This window comes from Balaenoptera borealis (assembly GCF_965194805.1).
Source record: "Balaenoptera borealis genome assembly, chromosome: 19".
NCBI lineage: Eukaryota > Metazoa > Chordata > Mammalia > Artiodactyla > Balaenopteridae > Balaenoptera > Balaenoptera borealis.
The window spans coordinates 37,187,532-37,202,051 of record NC_138878.1 but is presented as its reverse complement, the minus strand read 5'-3'; positions in this window follow the sequence as shown (position 1 = coordinate 37,202,051).

Sequence of the window (14,520 nt, the reverse complement as noted above, 5' to 3'; positions counted from 1 at the left end):
AACCCTGGGTCCTGGGAACATGACTGAGGTTTGAATCTGGAACCATGTGGCCTGGGAATATGACTGAGGTTTGATTCTGGAAACCATTGGCCTGGGAACATGCCTGATGTGAGATTGTGGAATCCTGTGGCTTGGGAACATGACATCGGTTTGGATTCTGGTACCCTGTTGCCTGGGAACATGAAATCGGATTGATTCTGGAAACCTGTGGCCTGGGAATATGAGTGAGGTTTGATTCTGGAACCATGTGGCCTGGGAACATGACATCTGTTTAGTTTGTGGAATACTGTGCCCCGGTAACCTGACTGAGCCTTGGTTCTGGAACCCTGTGGACTGGGAACATGACTGAGGTTTGATTCTGGAACCCTGTAGCCAGGGAACATAACTGAGGATTGATTCTGGAACCCTGTGGCCTGGGAACATGACATCGGTGGATTCTGGAACCCTGTGGCCAGGGAACATGAGAACGGTTTGATTCTGGAACCCTGTGTCCTGGAAACTTGTCTGAGGTTTGATGGTGGAAACCTCTGACCTGGCAACATGACTGAGGTTTAATTCTGGAAGACTGTGGCCAGGGAACATGATATCGGGTTGACTCTGGAAACCTGTGTCCTGGGAACATGACTGAGGTTTGCTTCTGGAAACCTGTGGCCTGGGAACATGGCTGAGGTTTGATTGTGGAACCCCCTGGCCTGGGAACATGACTGTGGTTTGAATCTGGAACCCTGTGGCCTGGGAACATGACATCGGTTGGATTCTGGAATCCTGTGGCCTGGGAACAAGACTGAGGTTTGATTGTGCAACCCTCTGGCCTGGGAACATGACTGTGGTTTGATTCTGAAACCCTGTGGCCTGGGAAAATGACTGAGGTTTGTTTCTGGAAGCCTGTTCCCTGGGAACATGACTGAGGTTGGATTCTGGACACCTGTGTTCTGGGAAATTGAATGAGGTTTGATTGTTGAAACCTGTGCCCTGCGAACATGACTGAGGTTTGATAATGGAAACATGTGTCCTGGGAATATGACTGAGGTTTGATTCTGGAAACCTGTGGCCTGGGATAATGACTGAGGTTTCATTGTGGAAACATGTGGCCTGGGATCATGACTGAGGTTTGATGGTGGACCACTCTTGACTGGCAAAATGACTGAGGCTGGATTTTGGAACCCTGTGGCCTGGCAACATGACTGAAGCCTGATTCTGAAACCCTGTGGCCTGGGAACATGAGAAAGGTTTGATTCTGGAACCCTGTGGCTTGGGAATATGTCTGAGGTTTGATGGTGGAAACCTGTGGCCTGGCAACATGACTGAGGTTTGTTACTGGAACCCTGTTCCCTGGGAACATGAGTGAGGTTTGCTTCTGGACACCTTTGTCCTGGGAACATGACCGTGCTTTGATTGTGGAAACCTGTGGCCTGCGAACATGACTGAGGTTTGATTCTGGAACCATGTGTCATGGGAATATGACTGAGGTTTGATTCTGGAAATCTGTGGCCTGGGAACTTGACTGAGGTTTGATGGCAGAAACCTGTGGACTGGCGACATGACTGAGGTTTGATTGTAGAACCCTCTGTCCTGGAAACATGACTGCGACCTGATACTTGAAACCCATGGCCTGGGAACTTGACATTGGTTTGATTCTGGAACCCTGTGGCCAGGGAACATGACAGAGGCGTGATTCTGGAATCCTGTGGCCTGGGAACATGACATCTGTTTAGATTGTGGAATACTGTGCCATGGGAACCTGACTGAGGCTTGGTTCTGGAACCCTGTGCACTGGGAACATGACTGAGGTTTTATTCTGGAATCCTGTGGCCTGGGAACATGACATCAGTGGATTCTGGAACCCTGTGGCCTGGGAACATGAGAACGGTTTGATTCTGGAACCCTATGGCCTGGGAACATGTCTGAGGTTTCATGGTGGAAACCTGTGGCTTGGCAACATGACTGAGGTTTGTTACTGGAACCCTGTTCCCTGGGAACATGACTGAGGTTTGATTCTGGACACCTTTGTGCTGGGAACATGACTGTGGTTTGATTGTGGAACCATGGGTCCTGCAAACATGACTGAGGTTTGATTCTGGAACCATGTGACCTGGGAATATGACTGCGGTTTGATTCTGGAAATCTGTGGCCTGGGAACTTGACTGAGGTTTGATGGCAGAAACCTGTGGACTGGCAACATGACTGAGGTTTGACTGTAGAACCCTGTGCCCTGGAAACATGACTGCGGCCTGGTACTGGAAACCCATGGCCTAGGAACTTGACATTGGTTTGATTCTGGAACCCTGTGGCCTGGGAACATGACTGAGGCGTGATTCTGGAAACCTGTGGCCTGGGAACATGACATCTGTTTAGATTGTGGAATACTGTGCCCTGGGAACCTGACTGAAGGCTTGGTTCTGGAATCCTGTGGACTGGGAACATGACTGAGGATTGATTCTGGGACCATGTGGCCTGGGTATATGACTGTGGTTTGATTCTGGAGGGCATTGTCCTGGGAACATGACTTATGTTAGATTGTGGAATCCTGTGGCCTGGGAACATGACGTTGGTTTGGATTCTGGTACCCTGTTGCCTGGGAACATGAAATCGGTTTGATTGTGGAAACCTGTGGAATGGCAATATGACTGAGGTTTGATGGTGGTACCCTATGGCCTGGCAACATGATTGAGGTTTAATCCTGGATGCTTGTGGCCTGGGAACATGACTGAGGCGTGATTCTGGAATCCTGTGGCCTGGGAATATGACATCTGTTTAGATTGTGGAATACTGTGCCCTGGGAACCTAACTGAGGCTTGATTCTGGAACCCTGTGGACTGGGAACATGACTGAGGTTTTATTCTGGAACCCTGTAGACTGGGAATATAACTGAGGATTGATACTGGAACCCTGTTGCCTGGGAACATTACATCAGTGGATTCTGGAACCCTGTGGCCGGGGAACATGAGAACGGTTTGATTCCGGAACCCTGTAGCCTGGGAACATAACTGAGGATTAATTCTGGAACCCTGTGGCCTGGGAACATGACATCGGTGGATTCTGGAACCCTGTGTCCTGGGAACATTACATCGGTGGATTCTGGAACCCTGTGGCCAGGGAACATGAGAACGGTTTGATTCTGGAACCCTGTGTCCTGGAAACTTGTCTGAGGTTTGATGGTGGAAACCTGTGACCAGGCAACATGACTGAGGGTTGATGGTGGAACCCTGTGGCCTGGAAAGATGACTTAGGTTTGATTGTGGAACACTCTGGCCTGGGAACATGACTGAGGCTTGCTGGTGGAACCGTGGCCTAGCAAAAGGACTGAGGTTTGATTGTGGAACCCTCTGGCCTGGGAATATGACTGAGGTTTAGTTGTGGTACCCTGTGGCCTGAGAACATGACTGGGATTTTATTTTTGAAACCTGTGTCCAGGGAACATGACTGAGGTTTGATTCTGGAACCCTGGGTCCTGGGAACATGACTGAGGTTTGAATCTGGAACCATGTGGCCTGGGAATATGACTGAGGTTTGATTCTGGAAACCATTGGCCTGGGAACATGCCTGATGTGAGATTGTGGAATCCTGTGGCTTGGGAACATGACATCGGTTTGGATTCTGGTACCCTGTTGCCTGGGAACATGAAATCGGATTGATTCTGGAAACCTGTGGCCTGGGAATATGAGTGAGGTTTGATTCTGGAACCATGTGGCCTGGGAACATGACATCTGTTTAGTTTGTGGAATACTGTGCCCCGGTAACCTGACTGAGCCTTGGTTCTGGAACCCTGTGGACTGGGAACATGACTGAGGTTTGATTCTGGAACCCTGTAGCCAGGGAACATAACTGAGGATTGATTCTGGAACCCTGTGGCCTGGGAACATGACATCGGTGGATTCTGGAACCCTGTGGCCAGGGAACATGAGAACGGTTTGATTCTGGAACCCTGTGTCCTGGAAACTTGTCTGAGGTTTGATGGTGGAAACCTCTGACCTGGCAACATGACTGAGGTTTAATTCTGGAAGACTGTGGCCAGGGAACATGATATCGGGTTGACTCTGGAAACCTGTGTCCTGGGAACATGACTGAGGTTTGCTTCTGGAAACCTGTGGCCTGGGAACATGGCTGAGGTTTGATTGTGGAACCCCCTGGCCTGGGAACATGACTGTGGTTTGAATCTGGAACCCTGTGGCCTGGGAACATGACATCGGTTGGATTCTGGAATCCTGTGGCCTGGGAACAAGACTGAGGTTTGATTGTGCAACCCTCTGGCCTGGGAACATGACTGTGGTTTGATTCTGAAACCCTGTGGCCTGGGAAAATGACTGAGGTTTGTTTCTGGAAGCCTGTTCCCTGGGAACATGACTGAGGTTGGATTCTGGACACCTGTGTTCTGGGAAATTGAATGAGGTTTGATTGTTGAAACCTGTGCCCTGCGAACATGACTGAGGTTTGATAATGGAAACATGTGTCCTGGGAATATGACTGAGGTTTGATTCTGGAAACCTGTGGCCTGGGATAATGACTGAGGTTTCATTGTGGAAACATGTGGCCTGGGATCATGACTGAGGTTTGATGGTGGACCACTCTTGACTGGCAAAATGACTGAGGCTGGATTTTGGAACCCTGTGGCCTGGCAACATGACTGAAGCCTGATTCTGAAACCCTGTGGCCTGGGAACATGAGAAAGGTTTGATTCTGGAACCCTGTGGCTTGGGAATATGTCTGAGGTTTGATGGTGGAAACCTGTGGCCTGGCAACATGACTGAGGTTTGTTACTGGAACCCTGTTCCCTGGGAACATGAGTGAGGTTTGCTTCTGGACACCTTTGTCCTGGGAACATGACCGTGCTTTGATTGTGGAAACCTGTGGCCTGCGAACATGACTGAGGTTTGATTCTGGAACCATGTGTCATGGGAATATGACTGAGGTTTGATTCTGGAAATCTGTGGCCTGGGAACTTGACTGAGGTTTGATGGCAGAAACCTGTGGACTGGCGACATGACTGAGGTTTGATTGTAGAACCCTCTGTCCTGGAAACATGACTGCGACCTGATACTTGAAACCCATGGCCTGGGAACTTGACATTGGTTTGATTCTGGAACCCTGTGGCCAGGGAACATGACAGAGGCGTGATTCTGGAATCCTGTGGCCTGGGAACATGACATCTGTTTAGATTGTGGAATACTGTGCCATGGGAACCTGACTGAGGCTTGGTTCTGGAACCCTGTGCACTGGGAACATGACTGAGGTTTTATTCTGGAATCCTGTGGCCTGGGAACATGACATCAGTGGATTCTGGAACCCTGTGGCCTGGGAACATGAGAACGGTTTGATTCTGGAACCCTATGGCCTGGGAACATGTCTGAGGTTTCATGGTGGAAACCTGTGGCTTGGCAACATGACTGAGGTTTGTTACTGGAACCCTGTTCCCTGGGAACATGACTGAGGTTTGATTCTGGACACCTTTGTGCTGGGAACATGACTGTGGTTTGATTGTGGAACCATGGGTCCTGCAAACATGACTGAGGTTTGATTCTGGAACCATGTGACCTGGGAATATGACTGCGGTTTGATTCTGGAAATCTGTGTCCTGGGAACTTGACTGAGGTTTGATGGCAGAAACCTGTGGACTGGCAACATGACTGAGGTTTGACTGTAGAACCCTGTGCCCTGAAAACATGACTGCAGCCTGGTACTGGAAACCCATGGCCTGGGAACTTGACATTGGTTTGATTCTGGAACCCTGTGGCCTGGGAACATGACTGAGGTGTGATTCTGGAAACCTGTGGCCTGGGAACATGACATCTGTTTAGATTGTGGAATACTGTGCCCTGGGAACCTGACTGAAGGCTTGGTTCTGGAATCCTGTGGACTGGGAACATGACTGAGGATTGATTCTGGGACCATGTGGCCTGGGTATATGACTGTGGTTTGATTCTGGAGGGCATTGTCCTGGGAACATGACTGATGTTAGATTGTGGAATCCTGTGGCCTGGGAACATGACATCGGTTTGGATTCTGGTACCCTGTTGCCTGGGAACATGAAATCGGTTTGATTGTGGAAACCTGTGGTCTGGCAATATGACTGAGGTTTGATGGTGGTACCCTATGGCCTGGCAACATGACTGAGGTTTAATTCTGGATGCTTGTGGCCTGGGAACATGACTGAGGCGTGATTCTGGAATCCTGGGGCCTGGGAATATGACATCTGTTTAGATTGTGGAATACTGTGCCCTGGGAACCTAACTGAGGCTTGGTTCTGGAACCCTGTGGACTGGGAACATGACTGAGGTTTTATTCTGGAACCCTGTAGACTGGGAATATAACTGAGGATTGATACTGGAACCCTGTTGCCTGGGAACATTACATCAGTGGATTCTGGAACCCTGTGGCCGGGGAACATGAGAACGGTTTGATTCTGGAACCCTGTGGCCTGGGAACATGTCTGAGGTTTGATGGTGGAAACCTGTGGCTTGGCAACATGACTGAGGTTTGTTCCTGGAACCCTGTTCCCTGGGAACATGACTGAGGTTTGATTCCGGAACCCTGTAGCCTGGGAACATAACTGAGGATTAATTCTGGAACCCTGTGGCCTGGGAACATGACATCGGTGGATTCTGGAACCCTGTGGCCTGGGAACATGACATCCGTGGATTCTGGAACCCTCTGGCCAGGGAACATGAGAACGGTTTGATTCTGGAACCCTGTGTCCTGGAAACTTGTCTGAGGTTTGATGGTGGAAACCTGTGACCAGGCAACATGACTGAGGGTTGATGGTGGAACCCTGTGGCCTGGAAAGATGACTTAGGTTTGATTGTGGAACACTCTGGCCTGGGAACATGACTGAGGCTTGCTGGTGGAACCGTGGCCTAGCAAAAGGACTGAGGTTTGATTGTGGAACCCTCTGGCCTGGGAATATGACTGAGGTTTAGTTGTGGTACCCTGTGGCCTGAGAACATGACTGGGATTTTATTTTTGAAACCTGTGTCCAGGGAACATGACTGAGGTTTGATTCTGGAACCCTGGGTCCTGGGAACATGACTGAGGTTTGAATCTGGAACCATGTGGCCTGGGAATATGACTGAGGTTTGATTCTGGAAACCATTGGCCTGGGAACATGCCTGATGTGAGATTGTGGAATCCTGTGGCTTGGGAACATGACATCGGTTTGGATTCTGGTACCCTGTTGCCTGGGAACATGAAATCGGATTGATTCTGGAAACCTGTGGCCTGGGAATATGAGTGAGGTTTGATTCTGGAACCATGTGGCCTGGGAACATGACATCTGTTTAGTTTGTGGAATACTGTGCCCCGGTAACCTGACTGAGCCTTGGTTCTGGAACCCTGTGGACTGGGAACATGACTGAGGTTTGATTCTGGAACCCTGTAGCCAGGGAACATAACTGAGGATTGATTCTGGAACCCTGTGGCCTGGGAACATGACATCGGTGGATTCTGGAACCCTGTGGCCAGGGAACATGAGAACGGTTTGATTCTGGAACCCTGTGTCCTGGAAACTTGTCTGAGGTTTGATGGTGGAAACCTCTGACCTGGCAACATGACTGAGGTTTAATTCTGGAAGACTGTGGCCAGGGAACATGATATCGGGTTGACTCTGGAAACCTGTGTCCTGGGAACATGACTGAGGTTTGCTTCTGGAAACCTGTGGCCTGGGAACATGGCTGAGGTTTGATTGTGGAACCCCCTGGCCTGGGAACATGACTGTGGTTTGAATCTGGAACCCTGTGGCCTGGGAACATGACATCGGTTGGATTCTGGAATCCTGTGGCCTGGGAACAAGACTGAGGTTTGATTGTGCAACCCTCTGGCCTGGGAACATGACTGTGGTTTGATTCTGAAACCCTGTGGCCTGGGAAAATGACTGAGGTTTGTTTCTGGAAGCCTGTTCCCTGGGAACATGACTGAGGTTGGATTCTGGACACCTGTGTTCTGGGAAATTGAATGAGGTTTGATTGTTGAAACCTGTGCCCTGCGAACATGACTGAGGTTTGATAATGGAAACATGTGTCCTGGGAATATGACTGAGGTTTGATTCTGGAAACCTGTGGCCTGGGATAATGACTGAGGTTTCATTGTGGAAACATGTGGCCTGGGATCATGACTGAGGTTTGATGGTGGACCACTCTTGACTGGCAAAATGACTGAGGCTGGATTTTGGAACCCTGTGGCCTGGCAACATGACTGAAGCCTGATTCTGAAACCCTGTGGCCTGGGAACATGAGAAAGGTTTGATTCTGGAACCCTGTGGCTTGGGAATATGTCTGAGGTTTGATGGTGGAAACCTGTGGCCTGGCAACATGACTGAGGTTTGTTACTGGAACCCTGTTCCCTGGGAATATGAGTGAGGTTTGCTTCTGGACACCTTTGTCCTGGGAACATGACCGTGCTTTGATTGTGGAAACCTGTGGCCTGCGAACATGACTGAGGTTTGATTCTGGAACCATGTGTCATGGGAATATGACTGAGGTTTGATTCTGGAAATCTGTGGCCTGGGAACTTGACTGAGGTTTGATGGCAGAAACCTGTGGACTGGCGACATGACTGAGGTTTGATTGTAGAACCCTCTGTCCTGGAAACATGACTGCGACCTGATACTTGAAACCCATGGCCTGGGAACTTGACATTGGTTTGATTCTGGAACCCTGTGGCCAGGGAACATGACAGAGGCGTGATTCTGGAATCCTGTGGCCTGGGAACATGACATCTGTTTAGATTGTGGAATACTGTGCCATGGGAACCTGACTGAGGCTTGGTTCTGGAACCCTGTGCACTGGGAACATGACTGAGGTTTTATTCTGGAATCCTGTGGCCTGGGAACATGACATCAGTGGATTCTGGAACCCTGTGGCCTGGGAACATGAGAACGGTTTGATTCTGGAACCCTATGGCCTGGGAACATGTCTGAGGTTTCATGGTGGAAACCTGTGGCTTGGCAACATGACTGAGGTTTGTTACTGGAACCCTGTTCCCTGGGAACATGACTGAGGTTTGATTTGGACACCTTTGTGCTGGGAACATGACTGTGGTTTGATTGTGGAACCATGGGTCCTGCAAACATGACTGAGGTTTGATTCTGGAACCATGTGACCTGGGAATATGACTGCGGTTTGATTCTGGAAATCTGTGTCCTGGGAACTTGACTGAGGTTTGATGGCAGAAACCTGTGGACTGGCAACATGACTGAGGTTTGACTGTAGAACCCTGTGCCCTGGAAACATGACTGCGGCCTGGTACTGGAAACCCATGGCCTAGGAACTTGACATTGGTTTGATTCTGGAACCCTGTGGCCTGGGAACATGACTGAGGCGTGATTCTGGAAACCTGTGGCCTGGGAACATGACATCTGTTTAGATTGTGGAATACTGTGCTCTGGGAACCTGACTGAAGGCTTGGTTCTGGAACCCTGTGCACTGGGAACATGACTGAGGATTGATTCTGGGACCATGTGGCCTGGGTATATGACTGTGGTTTGATTCTGGAGGGCATTGTCCTGGGAACATGACTTATGTTAGATTGTGGAATCCTGTGGCCTGGGAACATGACATCGGTTTGGATTCTGGTACCCTGTTGCCTGGGAACATGAAATCGGTTTGATTGTGGAAACCTGTGGTCTGGCAATATGACTGAGGTTTGATGGTGGTACCCTATGGCCTGGCAACATGACTGAGGTTTAATTCTGGATGCTTGTGGCCTGGGAACATGACTGAGGCGTGATTTTGGAATCCTGGGGCCTGGGAATATGACATCTGTTTAGATTGTGGAATACTGTGCCCTGGGAACCTAACTGAGGCTTGGTTCTGGAACCCTGTGGACTGGGAACATGACTGAGGTTTTATTCTGGAACCCTGTAGACTGGGAATATAACTGAGGATTGATACTGGAACCCTGTTGCCTGGGAACATTACATCAGTGGATTCTGGAACCCTGTGGCCGGGGAACATGAGAACGGTTTGATTCTGGAACCCTGTGGCCTGGGAACATGTCTGAGGTTTGATGGTGGAAACCTGTGGCTTGGCAACATGACTGAGGTTTGTTCCTGGAACCCTGTTCCCTGGGAACATGACTGAGGTTTGATTCCGGAACCCTGTAGCCTGGGAACATAACTGAGGATTAATTCTGGAACCCTGTGGCCTGGGAACATTACATCGGTGGATTCTGGAACCCTCTGGCCAGGGAACATGAGAACGGTTTGATTCTGGAACCCTGTGTACTGGAAACTTGTCTGAGGTTTGATGCTGGAAACCTGTGACCAGGCAACATGACTGAGGGTTGATGGTGGAACCCTGTGGCCTGGAAAGATGACTCTAGGTTTGATTGTGGAACACTCTGGCCTGGGAACATGACTGAGGCTTGCTGGTGGAACCGTGGCCTAGCAAAAGGACTGAGGTTTGATTGTGGGACCCTCTGGCCTGGGAATATGACTGAGGTTTAATTGTGGTACCCTGTGGCCTGAGAACATGACTGGGATTTTATTTTTGAAACCTGTGTCCAGGGAACATGACTGAGGTTTGATTCTGGAACCCTGGGTCCTGGGAACATGACTGAGGTTTGAATCTGGAACCATGTGGCCTGGGAATATGACTGAGGTTTGATTCTGGAAACCATTGGCCTGGGAACATGCCTGATGTGAGATTGTGGAATCCTGTGGCTTGGGAACATGACATCGGTTTGGATTCTGGTACCCTGTTGCCTGGGAACATGAAATCGGATTGATTCTGGAAACCTGTGGCCTGGTAATATGAGTGAGGTTTGATTCTGGAACCATGTGGCCCGGGAACATGACATCTGTTTAGTTTGTGGAATACTGTGCCCCGGTAACCTGACTGAGCCTTGGTTCTGGAACCCTGTGGACTGGCAACATGACTGAGGTTTGATTGTAGAACCCTCTGTCCTGGAAACATGACTGCGACCTGATACTTGAAACCCATGGCCTGGGAACTAGACATTGGTTTGATTCTGGAACCCTGTGGCCAGGGAACATGACAGAGGCGTGATTCTGGAATCCTGTGGCCTTGGAACATGCCATCTGTTTAGATTGTGTAATACTGTGCCCTGGGAATCTGACTGAGGCTTGGATCTGGAACCCTGTGCACTGGGTACATGACTGAAGTTTTATTCTGGAATCCTGTGGCCTGGGAACATGACATCAGTGGATTCTGGAACCCTGTGGCCTGGGAACATGAGAACGGTTTGATTCTGGAACCCTGTGGCCTGGGAACATGTCTGAGGCGTGATTCTGGAATCCTGTGGCCTGGGAATATGACATCTGTTTAGATTGTGGAATACTGTGCCCTGGGAACCTAACTGAGGCTTGGTTCTGGAACCCTGTGGACTGGGAACATGACTGAGGTTTTATTCTGGAACCCTGTAGACTGGGAATATAACTGAGGATTGATACTGGAACCCTGTTGCCTGGGAACATTACATCAGTGGATTCTGGAACCCTGTGGCCGGGGAACATGAGAACGGTTTGATTCTGGAACCCTGTGGCCTGGGAACATGTCTGAGGTTTGATGGTGGAAACCTGTGGCTTGGCAACATGACTGAGGTTTGTTCCTGGAACCCTGTTCCCTGGGAACATGACTGAGGTTTGATTCCGGAACCCTGTAGCCTGGGAACATAACTGAGGATTAATTCTGGAAACCTGTGGCCTGGGAACATGACATCGGTGGATTCTGGAACCCTGTGGCCTGGGAACATTACATCGGTGGATTCTGGAACCCTGTGGCCAGGGAACATGAGAACGGTTTGATTCTGGAATCCTTTGTACTGGAAACTTGTCTGAGATTTGATGGTGGAAACCTGTGACCAGGCAACATGACTGAGGGTTGATGGTGGAACCCTGTGGCCTGGAAAGATGACTTAGGTTTGATTGTGGAACACTCTGGCCTGGGAACATGACTGAGGCTTGCTGGTGGAACCGTGGCCTAGCAAAAGGACTGAGGTTTGATTGTGGAACCCTCTGGCCTGGGAATATGACTGAGGTTTAGTTGTGGTACCCTGTGGCCTGAGAACATGACTGGGATTTTATTTTTGAAACCTGTGTCCAGGGAACATGACTGAGGTTTGAATCTGGAACCATGTGGCCTGGGAATATGACTGAGGTTTGATTCTGGAAACCATTGGCCTGGGAACATGCCTGATGTGAGATTGTGGAATCCTGTGGCTTGGGAACATGACATCGGTTTGGATTCTGGTACTCTGTTGCCTGGGAACATGAAATCGGATTGATTCTGGAAACCTGTGGCCTGGGAATATGAGTGAGGTTTGATTCTGGAACCATGTGGCCTGGGAACATGACATCTGTTTAGTTTGTGGAATACTGTGCCTCGGTAACCTGACTGAGCCTTGGTTCTGGAACCCTGTGGACTGGGAACATGACTGAGGTTTGATTCTGGAACCCTGTAGCCAGGGAACATAACTGAGGATTGATTCTGGAACCCTGTGGCCTGGGAACATGACATCGGTGGATTCTGGAACCCTGTGGCCAGGGAACATGAGAACGGTTTGATTCTGGAACCCTGTGTCCTGGAAACTTGTCTGAGGTTTGATGGTGGAAACCTCTGACCTGGCAACATGACTGAGGTTTAATTCTGGAAGACTGTGGCCAGGGAACATGATCTCGGGTTGACTCTGGAAACCTGTGTCCTGGGAACATGACTGAGGTTTGCTTCTGGAAACCTGTGGCCTGGGAACATGGCTGAGGTTTGATTGTGGAACCCCCTGGCCTGGGAACATGACTGTGGTTTGAATCTGGAACCCTGTGGCCTGGGAACATGACATCGGTTGGATTCTGGAATCCTGTGGCCTGGGAACAAGACTGAGGTTTGATTGTGCAACCCTCTGGCCTGGGAACATGACTGTGGTTTGCTTCTGAAACCCTGTGGCCTGGGAAAATGACTGAGGTTTGTTTCTGGAAGCCTGTTCCCTGGGAACATGACTGAGGTTGGATTCTGGACACCTGTGTTCTGGGAAATTGAATGAGGTTTGATTGTTGAAACCTGTGCCCTGCGAACATGACTGAGGTTTGATAATGGAAACATGTGTCCTGGGAATATGACTGAGGTTTGATTCTGGAAACCTGTGGCCTGGGATAATGACTGAGGTTTCATTGTGGAAACATGTGGCCTGGGATCATGACTGAGGTTTGATGGTGGACCACTCTTGACTGGCAAAATGACTGAGGCTGGATTTTGAAACCCTGTGGCCTGGCAACATGACTGAAGCCTGATTCTGAAACCTTGTGGCCTGGGAACATGAGAAAGGTTTGATTCTGGAACCCTGTGGCTTGGGAATATGTCTGAGGTTTGATGGTGGAAACCTGTGGCCTGGCAACATGACTGAGGTTTGTTACTGGAACCCTGTTCCCTGGGAACATGAGTGAGGTTTGCTTCTGGACACCTTTGTCCTGGGAATATGACTGTGCTTTGATTGTGGAAACCTGTGGCCTGCGAACATGACTGAGGTTTGATTCTGGAACCATGTGTCATGGGAATATGACTGAGGTTTGATTCTGGAAATCTGTGGCCTGGGAACTTGACTGAGGTTTGATGGCAGAAACCTGTGGACTGGCGACATGACTGAGGTTTGATTGTAGAACCCTCTGTCCTGGAAACATGACTGCGACCTGATACTTGAAACCCATGGCCTGGGAACTTGACATTGGTTTGATTCTGGAACCCTGTGGCCAAGGAACATGACAGAGGCGTGATTCTGGAATCCTGTGGCCTGGGAACATGACATCTGTTTAGATTGTGGAATACTGTGCCATGGGAACCTGACTGAGGCTTGGTTCTGGAACCCTGTGCACTGTGAACATGACTGAGGTTTTATTCTGGAATCCTGTGGCCTGGGAACATGACATCAGTGGATTCTGGAACCCTGTGGCCTGGGAACATGAGAACGGTTTGATTCTGGAACCCTATGGCCTGGGAACATGTCTGAGGTTTCATGGTGGAAACTTGTGGCTTGGCAACATGACTGAGGTTTGTTACTGGAACCCTGTTCCCTGGGAACATGACTGAGGTTTGATTCTGGACACCTTTGTGCTGGGAACATGACTGTGGTTTGATTGTGGAACCATGGGTCCTGCAAAGATGACTGAGGTTTGATTCTGGAACCATGTGACCTGGGAATATGACTGCGGTTTGATTCTGGAAATCTGTGTCCTGGGAACTTGACTGAGGTTTGATGGCAGAAACCTGTGGACTGGCAACATGACTGAGGTTTGACTGTAGAACCCTGTGCCCTGGAAACATGACTGCGGCCTGGTACTGTAAACCCATGGCCTAGGAACTTGACATTGGTTTGATTCTGGAACCCTGTGGCCTGGGAACATGACTGAGGCGTGATTCTGGAACCCTGTGGCCTGGGAACATGACATCGGTGGATTCTGGAACCCTGTGGCCTGGGAACATTACATCGGTGGATTCTGGAACCCTCTGGCCAGGGAACATGAGAACGGTTTGATTCTGGAACGCTGTGTCCTGGAAACTTGTCTGAGGTTTGATGCTGGAA